This window comes from Chelonia mydas, chromosome 11, assembly GCF_015237465.2.
Source record: "Chelonia mydas isolate rCheMyd1 chromosome 11, rCheMyd1.pri.v2, whole genome shotgun sequence".
NCBI classification, from domain to species: Eukaryota; Metazoa; Chordata; order Testudines; family Cheloniidae; genus Chelonia; species Chelonia mydas.
The window spans coordinates 59,022,374-59,036,237 of record NC_051251.2 but is presented as its reverse complement, the minus strand read 5'-3'; the positions used below and the strand labels follow the sequence as shown (position 1 = coordinate 59,036,237).

At 45.0% G+C, this 13,864-nt stretch overlaps 1 long non-coding RNA gene across 1 annotated transcript; it reads right to left on the bottom strand.

Moving 5' to 3' along the window:
- Positions 1-1,192: 1,192 nt before the first annotated feature.
- On the bottom strand, positions 1,193-10,500 carry LOC122462234. Its single transcript, XR_006284666.1, has 3 exons — positions 10,456-10,500; positions 4,841-5,969; positions 1,193-2,219 (listed from the first exon to the last, which is right to left on the bottom strand). It is a non-coding gene; the product is annotated as an uncharacterized LOC122462234 (long non-coding RNA).
- Positions 10,501-13,864: the final 3,364 nt, after the last annotated feature.

The window sequence follows — 13,864 nt, the reverse complement described above, 5'->3', positions numbered from 1 at the left end:
AGGGAAAAGGTAGTTGTCAGTGTGGACCCGCACACGAGAAACACATGGAACGGGATGGAGGACTGATTATTGGAGAATCCCTTCCAATCAGAAAGTCAAAGCATGCAGCTTGATCCCAATCCTCTTATTAAAGAATGATTTTTTCCAATTGATTGGAACGAGGCAAGATTCTAGTTTTCTTTCTCATTGTTGTGTAAAATAGATATTAATAATTTAGTTCCCTTAATTACATTTTCTGAGGGGGGAGCTCCCTGTGTAAAAGTTCAATTGTAATCTCTAGAGGTCTGTTTTCATAGTCTTGGATCGTCCTGCTAGGTCCTAAGCACACATGATGCTGAACTTGTGGAGATCAGGTCCTGTGTTATCAAGACGTACTCATGAGTTGCATCCAATTTAAGTAGTTGTATGCAACTTAACAAGATAATGTGCGCAGCTCCCGGAAACCAAAGGGAAAAGGAGGATATTTTTCTCCTCAACTAAATAATATTTAACAAGAGTTTCGCTGTGCTGTCACTCTAATGCCCTCAGTCACCGAATAGAGCTATTGAAATCCATAATATAAACCCATAGCATAATACCCATCTATAATATACAATATCCTTGTCTCCTGAGAGCAACCTGCCAGAGACTATACACTATAATAATGTAGTAAATATAGGTCATCTTGAGCAGAATTTAGGTCTTAGTAATTGAAATGTTCCTATAAGAGAAAAAGAAAGAAAATGCCTGGTTTAGTGATCAGTTCTGTACTTGTGATATGGATATGAGCTTGCACTCTATAAACACATAATGTAGAAAGGATGTATACTGAAGGACTACATTTTGCATAAACAAAAATTTGGGGGCACATTGTAGTGCTTTTTATTTAAGAACATCAAATCATTATTCTGAATCTTTGTAAATCCCCTTAATATGCCATATATAAGAAATTTTAAAAGCTCTCCAGCCGGCCAGCCAGTCATATGTCACACTTTGATGTCTGATGGTCATGTTTTTCAACTGTAAAGTCCTAATCTCATAACAGGGATTATGAGCTCAGCTTCCATTTAGGCAAGTAATTATGGACCAGATTTCCAAAGAAGTGCTCAGTACCCAACATGCTGAGCTCTTTTGAACATCTGCTTCGTGGTGGATGTCCACATGCAGCGCTCAGGGATGATGTCCACATGCAGCGCTCAGGGATTATGTCCACATGCGGCTTGATAGGAACCTGTCTGGCCGTGCGCTTGCACAAATCTTTGCACTGTAAGTGCACATGCAATAGGGTCTGGTCCAGTTCAACTGAAGTCAGTGAAAGCCTTTTTTCATTGACTCCAATGGGAATTGCATCAGATTCTAAGCACATGCACCAATACCGCTTGCATAATTTACAAAAAATCAAGTCCCAGATCTGTTATCCCAAAACCCGACTTGTCTTCTATTCCTTCGGTTGGTTTGCAAAGTCCATGTAATTCTTTATATGAGAGATTTCTTTTCTAATGTCAATGATTATTTTATCTAATCAAAAAAATTCCCCCAAATGGCAGAATCCCAGTCCCCAGGAGCAATATCCGCCAATAATCAAGCAGCCTGGATGCGTGGTGGAGGAAAGAAAATTTTGCTGAGGAATCAGATTTCAGTGTAAGGTTTACAAAGGGTTATTCTGAGAAAGCATGAGAAATTAAAGTATCTGTGGGATTTCTTGTGTAAGTGCTTGCCAGCATGAGTGAAAGTTACAGAGTCAATCCCCGTGCATCTGTGGATAAAATCGTCCACTCCTATCAATGGGAGTTTATGTGTATATAGGAAGAGCATTGTAGACATCAGGGGCCAAATCCTGCAGTCTTTATTCAGTCCTTTCTCAGGAGTGTATTTTAGGCTTATCTCTCTCTCTTTCTCTCTCTCATTTTTGAATAATGCGTAATCTCCCGCTTTGAGCTCAGTTTGTATGTTACATTTTCTCTAAGGTTCACCTAATTATGTGGACAACAGCTTCAGCGGTTCATTGCTGAAGTTTCTGTTCTTGAGACTGAGATTTTCACCATTATTTCTGTGCAGGGCTGAAGTGAATATGGTATGATCCTTGTTTCTTCTGGAATGGGGAAAAGACCTTTTTATTTATTCACTTAAAAACAAATCAGACCCTTTACAGTTCTACAAGCATTTGTAACAGATGCCTGAATCTGGACACTGGCAAGCCGCTTCTTTTGTTCTTCCCAACAGCTGGCTTGCTGTTACACCTGAAGAGGTAATTAGAAAGATAAGTCAGAACGCTAATTTGCAACATTCAAGCCTTCCATGGGAAGGTATCACCATTACAAAGGGAAATAATGGAACTCATAGTCCAAGCTCAGAGGCAGTATCCACCATTTTTCACTCTTACTGGCAGCTCGATGTGACCTTTAACCTCTTCCCACCAGCCTCCTCAAAGAAGCTACAAGATTCAGAAGAGGAAAGGAAAAGAGCCTAATCTCAGGATACAAAATGTCCAACATAGTTATAATTACAGGTATCTATTATTCTGATTCCCAAGTCCTACATTTCACTCAGGCCTCCCAACCATTGGTTCGTTGAATAATTAAGTTAATTGAATACACTTGTTTGCAGAAAGAAGTCTCAAAGATTCCTAGCTGGTTTTTAGTTTTATCATCCTGGTCTAATAATCCTTGGCATTTCTATAGCAAGGATCTCAATGTTATTTAATTTGGCCTTGCAACACCCTGTGGTGTACTCAATGACAATATTTGTGAATGCAAATGTAGTTTGTATGTGGAGCTTCCAAGTTAATTACACCGGTGTGAACACAGATGTGATAAATTGTCAGTGCAAGTTTAGAGGCTGCTTTTGAAGTCTTCTGTTATAAAATGGGAGTTTTCTATCAATCATTTAATGTCATCAGACAAAGTAAATTTGGCTGTGGACTCCCCTAAGGCCCTATACTGCTTGCACTGAAGTCAGTTATTTCCATGGGAGCAAGACCAGGACCTTAGCGAGGGCAGCTTTTATCGATAACCTTGTATCAACTGGTATAAAATTCTTCCTTAGCTGGAGCTTTGTTCTTGGGAGAAATGTTAGCAGCAGCCGCATGTTAATTGGCAGGAAATTGCTTGACTTGGGCTCCTATAACAGAGGGCCTTCTTTCCCTCCCTCACCTCCTTCACTGAACTCCACATTCTCTTACTGTACAGCACACCAGATTTGACAGAGTTGAGGGGACAGATGAATTCCATCAACAGTAAAAATGCAACTTTCCACTCCATCCCAAGGAGCCAGAAGATGGAAACCATTTTCAAAGAGTTCTTTGTCCATAAGATGGCATTTGAATTAGAAACTTGTTTAGCCAGATTCTCTTGTTACAAATTACTGATTCATTGGGTGGAGAATGGAGGGGGAATAGATAGAGACAGACAGTTTCAATTAATGATTAAAAAAAAATCTGATTCAGACAAATGCATCTTGACTCAAAATATATCCAATGCCAGAGAGGAGAAAGAACTGCAAATTTTAACCCACTCATGTGCTTTTGAATACTGTGTTTGGGGAGGGGGGGGAGCTCTTTTATTCATCTCATCTTCATGGGAAAACTACACATCTCTCAAAAATGAAATCTGCTACAGACAGTGCTGGAATTGGTGGCATGTGTGCGCGGGCGGGTATAGGTGACAGAGCCATACTCTACCTCTCACTGTCACTTGGAAAACAGTAGAATTTTTTTTTTTTCAAACTCCTCACCCCCAATTAGAGCACAGGCTACAGTTATTTTAACTTTAAGTAGAGGAAATAGTGATGTGCAAACAGAACCATTCATTACAATATCATACAAACAGGGAGAACATTTCACTCTGATCTCACACCTGTTGTACACAGATATACAACTTGAGTGAAGGCACTTCTGATTTATGTCAGAGTAAGATCAGAATTGGGCCCAGAGAGAATGCTGTTTATCCCTGTGTTCTGCAGACTCTCATCGTGGTGATCCTAGCAGATTTCCTACTTAGGCCCTCTTTATACCAGGAGAACAACTTGTGACTGAAAATGGGTGTCAACTGAGATTTCCTCCCTTCCTCTGCAACCAGTTCAAAACAGTTAACAGCTCGACAACTCTGTAAGGTCCTGTGCACCTTCTCTGAGATGCTGACCACCCTTAATTCTCACAACTTTCATTTTAATGTATAAAATTTTCTTGAAAACTGTTTTGCTCCACTGGTGTCTAAACATAGGAATTGGGAAGGATAAAAGGTCTTGCCTGGTCATCATGTGACTTCAGGCACTTAATGTGTCTGTCATTACTCTGTGGGTATAGGTTACAAAGAACATAATTCTCAACTCTCAGGGTCACAGAATGAGGCTGATGGTATAATCTTCCTTTCCCCTCTTTGCTTGACAAAAGGAAAAAGTTCCTTGGTAGCCTCATTTTTATTCTCTTCATGTTTTTATGTATATGATGTTTTGACATTAGAAATATCACACACACACCCCTCCAATTTTTTCCAGAATTTAAATTGCTGGAAATACCATACCCCAAAAGAATATATGAGTGATATAAATAATATATACTTCTTATGGAGTCCATTTTCACATCACAGGTTTCTTTAGATAAATGTTTCAACTTTCAAGTTCCCTTCCCCCCCCCCCCCCGGGGGCAGTGTTCAGAGTAGGTATTTCAATGTGGAGAGGGAAGTGTCTGAAGGAACTTAATTTAATAAAACTAGAACAAATCAATAACCACCTATCTAATGCTCTCTCTACTCCCACTGACGGGTCCACAACATCAAACAGTACGGAAAACATTTTCAAGGTAAGTCCTCTGTATTTTCAGCAGGTCCCTAAAGGCAGAAAGATGCAGGTTTTCTTGGCCTACCTGCTTAATACAGGTCATGGGCTGCATTTGCAATAGGATAAGAATCAGGCATAGCTCTTCAAAGCAGGAGAGCTGCAGACGTGGGCCTTGAGGTGGGGGTAGGATTGGAAATACTTGGTGTTACTCAACAGCAGGGGATAAAGGCCTTGGGAGGTGGGGCATGGCTTCCTTACCCTGGCTTGGGAGAGCAATACTCCCCCACCGCTCCTCCTCCACTTTGGCTGGTGCGATCAGAGCTCACGCACCTGTTTCCAATTATTTTAATCACTGCTCAACATTGACCCGCTCTAGAAGACCAATCCTGACTCTGCTGCTCCAAAGGTGAGCAATCACAGCTCTGTGGATCAGCTGAGATCCACACCCAAGGCATGGTATGCAAATTCTGGGGGGATAGGCTCACTGTGGCCGTGTCAGCACGAGAGATGTTCTGAGGCTGCCCAGCCATGACCTTTCCCCCAGGGGAGGGGAGGCCTTAACTCCACTGCACCACACTGCCAGAGGTGGTGGCAGGAGTCACTGGGGAGCCTGATGCCAGCATGGGGTAGTGTTTGCGGCTCCCTGAATGAGTGACACTTGAGGAGACATAAGGGGGCTGCACAGCTGTTCTGTCAGCTGTCTCACACAGCATCAGAGCTGGCTCTGTCAGCCGGCACAGTGCCCCATCAGGTCTGGAGATGCCCACCACCCAGAGGAAAGGAAGTGTTTGGGGCTGTACAAGCCACATGGACTATTCTTCCAACCTTTCCCCTTGCACTCCTGTTCCTGACGGGCTGTTTCTGAGTGCCAGATCCTTGGACTCCCACGCCATATCTCCCACAAGCTGCTCCCCAGAGGCTCCCAGCAGCAATAACCTCCACCTTCACTGCATGTAGGAGAGAAGGACCACGCTCTGCAGGGGCCCAGCAGAGTTCCTTGTTCCCTGTCTACAGAGGGTCTGAGAAGCCATCTTTCACCCTTCACAAGGCCAATCAGCCTAGCCTCTGGATTGGCCAAACCATCCCACAGCTCACTTCTGTATGAGTGAGGGCCCCTGAGGATTTGGCCCCAGGAGGCTGAGTAGTACCATTGATGGGCTGTGAAGAAAATCCTGTAAGATAGGTCTTCAGGGTTGTGGCAGAGACACAGTAGGCTGCAATCCAGAAAAAAAATGGTTCACTTTTATTTGTGACTCTTCAAGGAAATAAAAAGTCCCAGTGCTGAGATTAGGGGTGGGATTTTCAAATGCACTGTGATTTAGGGCTCGTCTACCCTAGACCAGGTCAAAACCCTCCTTGTGTAGATACAGCTTCTACTGACAAAAATATGCTTTTGCTGTTATAGCTTATACCATTTCCCCCCCAAAAATAAACTGTGCAATCAAAGGCACTTTTTTGCTGGTATAACAGCCTCCATGCTCGGGCCTATGGGTTTATTACAAGAGTGGTTGGGTGAGGTTCTGTGGCCTGCAACGTGCAGGACATCAGACTAGAAGATGATCAGACCTTCTGGTCTTAATGTCTATGAGGGCTTTTTGGTATAGAAATAGCATAAGAAAAACCACATCCTTAGCCAACGTTATTTCACGGACACAAGTTTCCAGATCTGGGTTTAGAAGTACAGATCTCCCTGGTGTTCAGTGGGATTTGTGCTCCTTAAGTATAAAATCATAGAAATGTAGGGCTGGAAGTGACCTTGAGGAGTCATCACATCTTGCCCTGGCACTGGAGCAGTATCAAATAAACCTAGGCCATCCCTGACAGGGGTTTGTCCAACCCACTCTTAAAAACCTCTAATGACCCAGATTCCACAATCTCTCTTGAAAACCTATTTCTGGAACTTAACTACCCTTATAATTAGAAAGATTTTTGTAATCTCCCTTCCTGCGGATTAAGTCCATTACTTCTTGTCCTACCTTCAGTGAACATGGAGAACAGTTGATCACAGTTCTCTTTATAATTGCCCTTAACGTATTGGAGGCTGTTATCAGGTCCCATTCTGCAATGGTGTGCGTTTGACTTTTCCTTTCTAAGTGTAGTACTTTGCACTTGTCTTCATTGACTTTCATCTTGTTGATTTCTAACCAATTCTCCAATTTGTCAAGGTTTTTTGTATTCTGATTTTGTCCTCCAAAGTCTTGCAACCCCTCTCAGTTTGGTGTCATCCTCATATTTTATAAGCATACTCTCCACTCCATTATTCAAGTCATTAAAGAAAATATTGACCTGATCCAGGACTGACCCTTATGGGATCCCCCTAGATACGCCCTCCCAGTTTGACAGAAAACCATTGATAACTACTCTAAATCAGTTAAAACCCTGTGTGTGTAAAGTGCCTCTTTGTTCTGGGGAGAAGAGACCAGGAGAAAATTTCTTAGTTTTTAGAAATTTAAAGTTCTCTGTTTCTCACTGGCCCAGTTCTGAGCTCAGGTATGAACATGTTTACTGCGGTGTCTCTCTTAAATCACCTACTACTGAAATCCACAAATAATAGCTGAGTTTACTAGATAAGCAGTGATACTTGCCCGCTTGCTGTGTAGAAGCTCAGAATCAAGATGTCCTTTGCTTCTCTTTACTCTGAAAGGCTTTGCATCGTTGGCTAACGTTTTCAGAAACGGTCACTGGTTTTTGGGTGCCCAACATGAGAACCCTCGGCTGATTTTCCAAGGTGTTGAATGCCATTAATGAAGTCAAAGGAAGATAATGGATGCTCACCACTTCTTGTGTCTGATTTTTAGGTTTCTCAAGTTGGGTGTCCAAAAATGAAGACACCCCAGATCAGAGGCTACTTTTGAAAGATTTTACTTTACTGATTTTTCTTTTTTTACTCCAGCTTTTCACTGGTGTAAATATATTGACTTCAGTAGAGTTACTCCTGACTCATGTTGGTGTCAGTGAATGGACAAGCAGGCCCTGTAAGTGTCGTCTCAAAAAATAGAACTAACGGCTTTCCCAGCTACAAAGTGAATATTCAGTAGTGACTTTAAAAACCAAGCAAACAAAGGAACACAATCAATTGTGCCAGTGGTGGAGGGGATTTATAGGCATGTGTGTGAACTATCCACTTTGGCCCAGAGATTCAATAGGAGTGGAGATTTTGGGGGAAACACAGTTCCCCTTGTTAAAATGGAATAATGAGTTTAATATATACAGGGAAAGAGAGGACAGAAGGGGAGGCAAATTCTTTCCCTGTTAAATATTTACCATTTGAGCTTTGCTTAGGTTCCTGCCTTTCTATCTCTCTAAAGGTGTTGGTGGTTGTGATAGTCGGATATGTTTCTAAATGTATTCCTCCCTTTAAACGCACCTTGCATGAGAAATGGCAATGGTAACAAAAAGCAGACTGTTCCCTCCTCATGAATATTAATCAGTAAACTCCCCCTGCTATTTTAAATCTGAGGCCAGTGCTAAAACCCTTCCCCCCTGAACAGCCCCCAAGGAAAACCTTGAAAGTCCTGGGAAAGCCATACACAGAGGCTGCCGTGACTGGAGGCCTTCTAGGCAGTGACATATAAAACTCTGAGGTCAGGGGGCACAGCAAGAGGAGGAATCAGCTTTGTTTCCACTATGTGTTGCTGAAAGCTAAACCTTTATGGAACTTTTCTTGCTGCATTTTTGGCTATTTAGCTTTGAAAACAAAAGATTTATTTATTTTTTCCCATTCATCTCAGTTTTTGTTCTAAGTTGACAGCAGTGACATATGAAGGACCCTCCTTGTTTAGTCGCAGAGCTGTGTATGCTGCGTCAGCCCTTATTGCTTTAGAACAAATATTATATGATCTTTAAGGAAAGGGGGGAAAGGATTGCGCAGAGCCGATGTAAACACGCATGAAATCAATGCTTCCTCCATTCTTCTTAAATAAGAAAATTAAACCCCTCCCATTGATAGGAGCATGTGCGAGACAATATTATATCCAGAAATGAAGCTGTGTATTTTCATGGTACACACAGTTTCAAACCAAACCACAGGAATATGCTCAAGGACATTGGGTGATGCAACCGTATGTTTGTGTCTCTCCTACATAACAGTGAACAATGCAAAATAATTCTTTGAACTAAATGTAATTCCTGATTGACAAATCTTGTGCTCAGAAGCAATGCCAGATATCCAGCAGTATATCAGAAACAGAAGTATATTTTTCCAGCGCATAGAATAGTAAATGAATACATATTATTGCTATTCACTCTTGTAGTGTGGTAGGTGATTTGCAAGCACTTGAGAGTGTGCAATCTACAAAAATAATGCTTTGCTTATATTTTATCCATAGATCTCAATGAACTTTACACAGTATTATTATCCTTATTTTACAGCTGGGGAAACTGAGGCACAGAGCAGTGATGTGAATTGCCCAACATCACCCAGCAAACCAATGGCAGAACCAAGAATTAGACTCCAGGTCTCCCAGCTCCCATGCTAGTGCCCTATCCACTTGACCATGCTAAGAAGGTTAGTATCTGTTTGGACAGATTTGAGTTATTTAAAAAAAAAATAATAAAATGTGTGGGAGAGGCTGGATGGCAGTGGGATTGTTAATGGAATATGGAGACTTTCCAGGTTGTTGATTCAAATCCGGCCCAGTCTAGACGGCTTCATTTTGAAGGCTATTGGTAACCTACCGAGTTCAAAATGCGAGAGAGGATCAGTGCACTTCAGAGTACAAATTGCCTAGGTGACAAAACCCATCCCAGAACGGCACTAGAGTGCAGTCCCAATCTGGAGGGTACGTACTGAATGCACACGGAGAATGAACTACCCTTTCAGCCCAAGGGAAGCTGCTTCCAGGTCAGGGCTGAGGTACACGGATAGGGGTGGTGCGGAGAAGCTTGTCCGGCTGCTGCCTGTTCTGTCTCCATTGTGGGCGTAAGCAGAGGGTTCCATTCTTCAGGGCTGTCAAGCCAGCACTTTTCACCAGCCGTAAATTCCAGATCACGAACAATGAAGCAGTTTCCGTCTCCATGAGCCCAAAGCAAGGGCTGAATGATCCAAAGGTCGGGGTGTCCACGTTTGTGGTGTTTGGGGAAGTGTTCTCAGACCCTGGGAGTAGTTCCGAGAGGGACACCTTACTGCAGGTGTAAAAGGGGAGATCAGACAATATCCTACCTCTACGCTCACCACTGCTGTCGGGAATAGTCTGTGCAACTAACAGATATAAATCCTTGGGTGGTGATAGAATTAGAGCAATGATTAGTGTGACAAAGTTCCTCCTCTGCCTTGCTGGGTCCTGCACTTTTTGGCAGATTTGCTCGCCTCAGAGGTTCATGGTAGCCCTCAGTTTGGCCGTTTCTGCTAGAGGCTCAAACCTGCCATCCACTCAGCTAATCTCATCACTGGCCAGCATGGGGGAAACAGAGAACAATCTCCACAGTCTCTGCTGTCCCACCTAGTGGGTCAGGGACAGGCCAGATCCCTTTCCAAATTAGACCTTCCCTTCTGGTGTTGCTCACAGACCAAGTCAGCTCCTCCTGTGTGTCCCATCAGGAGTTGGTGGGGGGCATGGGGGGAAACCTGGGCCCACCCTCTACACCGGGTTCCAGCCCAGGGCCCTGTGGATAGCAGCTGTCTACATCTCCTGTATCAGCTGCATGACAGCTACAGCTACAACTCCCTGGGCTACTTCCCAGCACCTTCTTTATCCTCACCACAGGATCTTCTTTCTGAAGCCTGATCACGCTTGTACTCCTCAGTCCTCCAGGGGTGCACATTCTTACTCCCTGCTCCTTGCATTCCCCCCACTAACTAATGGGAGGTCCTTTTTAAACAGGTGTCCTGATTAGTCCGCCTGCCATAATTGATTCTAGTATGTTCTTAATTGGCTCCAGGTGTCTTAATTAGCTTGCCTGTCTTAATTGGTTCTAGCAGGTTCCTGATTGCTCTTGCGCAGCCCCTGCTCTGGTCATTCAGGGAACAGAAAACTATTCATCCAGTGGCCAGTATATTAGCCTTCGACCAGACTCCTGTATGCCACGCATCCGTCTCCTGCCACGCATCCGTCTCCGCCGGAGAACTGGCAGGGTTTAGAGGGCAGGGTGGTAGAGCGGTTGCAGAGATGGACAGGACTACTCCGGTGTCTATCCCTTCGAGGGAGGGCACTGGTGCTTAATCAACTAGTCCTGTCCATGCTCTGGTACCCGCTGAACACCCTGGTCCCGGCCCCGGATTTCCTGGCCAACCTCCGGACGTTGATTCTGGAGTTCTTCTGGTCAGGACCGTACTGGGTCTCTGCAGGGGTTCTCCATCTACCCCTGGAGGAGGGAGGGCAGGGCCTGAAGTGTCTCCACACTCAGGTCCATGTCTTCCGCCTCCAGGCCCTGCAGAGGCTCCTTTATTGTGCCGGTAGTCCGGCGTGGAGCGTACTGGTGCAAGCCTTCCTGCGCCACTTCCGAGGGCTCCGATATGACCGGCAGCTCCATCTGCCATCTTACCATCCATCTGAGAGGTCTTCCGCGAGACCTCTCCAGGCTGCCATTCTTCTACCAGGACCTCCTCCGGACCTGGAAACTGTTCACAGCGACCAGATCCGTGGCGGCCTCCGTGGGGGAAGATCTCCTCGCGGAGCCCCTGCTACACAACCCCCAGCTCTGTGTGCAGGTGGCGGAGTCCCCCTCGGTGCGCCAGAGGTTGGTCCTGGCAGAAGTTACCAGAGTCGGAGACCTCCTGGACTACGACTGGGGAGATTGGCTGGATCCCCTGACACTCGCTCAGCGCATGGGGCTCTCCAGACCTCGTATTCCCCTGCGCGTACTTCAGGAGGTGAGGGCCGCTCGGGCTTACCTCGACAGGGTCCTAAGAGAGGGCGCGCCCCGCCCACCCTCCACACCAGGCCCTCCGGACCTTTTCATCGGGCCCCTGCCCCATGGACCCAACCGACCCCCCCCGCCCCTTCACCGTGAGCCGGCTACGTTAGCTGCAGCCAGTCCGGTTCCAGACCGCGCCAAGGAAACATCTATACACACTCTTGCTCCACACCCTTCATGTCCTCACCCTCCTGTGTTTGTTAAGATTTTGGTTGCACTTTTCCCCTCACCTCCTTATCTATGCACTCCCTGTCTGTGGCCCCACTAAGTCGCGGGACCTCCTGGTCAGCCTTCTCCCGGCCCTGGCTAAAGTGGCCATATATAAAACCAGGGTGAGGAGGTTGGCCGATGGAGCCTCCTGTGACTGTGGGGCCTATTTCTGATCCTCTGTCCGTTCACGCCTCCGGGCAGAGTTCCTCTGGGCGGCGTCCACCGGCTCCCTTGACGCCTTTGAGGAGCAGTGGGCGCTGTCCGGGGTCCTCTGCTCGGTGTCCCGTCTGGTTCCCTTCGTTTGACCCTTTGACCGCACTCCTGTCCCTGTTGTTCATTAGTTGTCCCCCGTAATTATTTGGTTTTCCAGGTCCTGTGGACCCCGCCCTTAGGCTGGGGGGGGATCCTTTAGCAGTGGGTGGGCTTTGCCCGCCCACTTCCTGGATCCCAATAAGACCAGACTCCTATACCCCACTGGTCTGGGTTTGTCACATTAGCCATATGGGAAACTGCTCTAATGACAAAATACTGTACTAAGAATCCAGCAGGAAGTTATTTGTCGGATGGGAAGCCTAAATGCAAACCTAGGGACTAATTCATTAAAAAAAATACAGACACCACACTATTTGTGGTTTAGTAGGGACAATGAGGGAAGCACAGCAGATATGTTCAGGACTCTGAGGATGGTGCACCCTGCAGTCCTTCTGGATGCAAACCTTTGGTTTATGCTGACTAACAATCTCACTCAGTCCAGCTAGCCCAAGATGTGCTTTGTTATCACACATAACTTCACAAATACTTTTGAAAAGAGAGCAGAAGAGACACTAGAATGTCAGTAGCTAAGGACTGGTATGATACAATGACTCTTTTTCCTCTTACCTTCCATGAGATCAGGATATTGGCTTTGGGTGTCAGAGCCAGGGTTTGGCTATGTTCTGGGGAGGGTACTGTCATCTACCCATGACAGTAGATGGAGGTCCAAGTTTAAACCTTTACCTCCACTGACTGTTCTGTCATCTTACAACATTGTTGACCTTGGCCCAGAATCCTTACTTCTTTTTCTGACGTCTTTCTCTCCCCCATGTGCCCTTTTCTCTACCTAATGCAGAGAAGCCTGATCATGTGACATCTCCTTCTCTGTGTGTACCAGCTCTGATCCCTGGATCACCAATTAAATTGTCATGGAGTAAACCTGAGGGGCAGAGCTGTGCCTAATTGATAGATTGGGATGGGCTAAGGGGAGCCCAGAAGGCTTATTTGTCCATTAGCCCAGAAAGTAGAAAAGGCACAGGAAGGAAGTGCTCAGGGGAAAGAGAGAGGTTTTTGAGAGTCAAAAGCAGGTGTGATCCCTTGGGGGCAGGGACAACACTGTCTGTTCTCCCTCCCCCTATGGCTGATTGAGCTATGTAAGTACAGAGCTGTACAAGTTTATAAAGGTGGTGGGGAGAGCATTGTAAATAAATTGCATGAGGTGTTTAATCAGAAGAAAGTCTCTGAGCAGTTTCTTTCTAGGAAAGAGCAGGTTGATGCCCTGTCACACTCCTAATTAATGATTTGTTGCAGAACAATGTGTGCTATTGATAGTCCATGTAGCGTATGTATCCAGCTTGTCTTTCACTTTCCCATTTGCCCTTTAACTTTATTTTCCAAATATTCCATGTGGAAATATTGCAGACTTAAGGTATCTAAAAGAAACTCCTCCACTGGCATAGCTGTCTAAACAAATTAGTCAAGCCTTGAAAGGATATCCTTCTCCTTGAAAGTACATCCTTACAGATAATTGATAGCCATCTTTCAGAGTTCAGAGTAACAGCCGTGTTAGTCTGTATTCGCAAAAAGAAAAGGAGTACTTGTGGCACCTTAGAGACTAACCAATTTATTTGAGCATAAGCTTTCGGGAGCTACAGCTCACTTCATCGGATGCATGCTGTGGAAAATACAGAAGATGTTTTTATACACAGAGAACATGAAAAAATGGGTGTTTATCACTACAAAAGGTTTTCTCTCCCCCGACCCCACTCTCCTGCTGGTAATAGCTTATCTA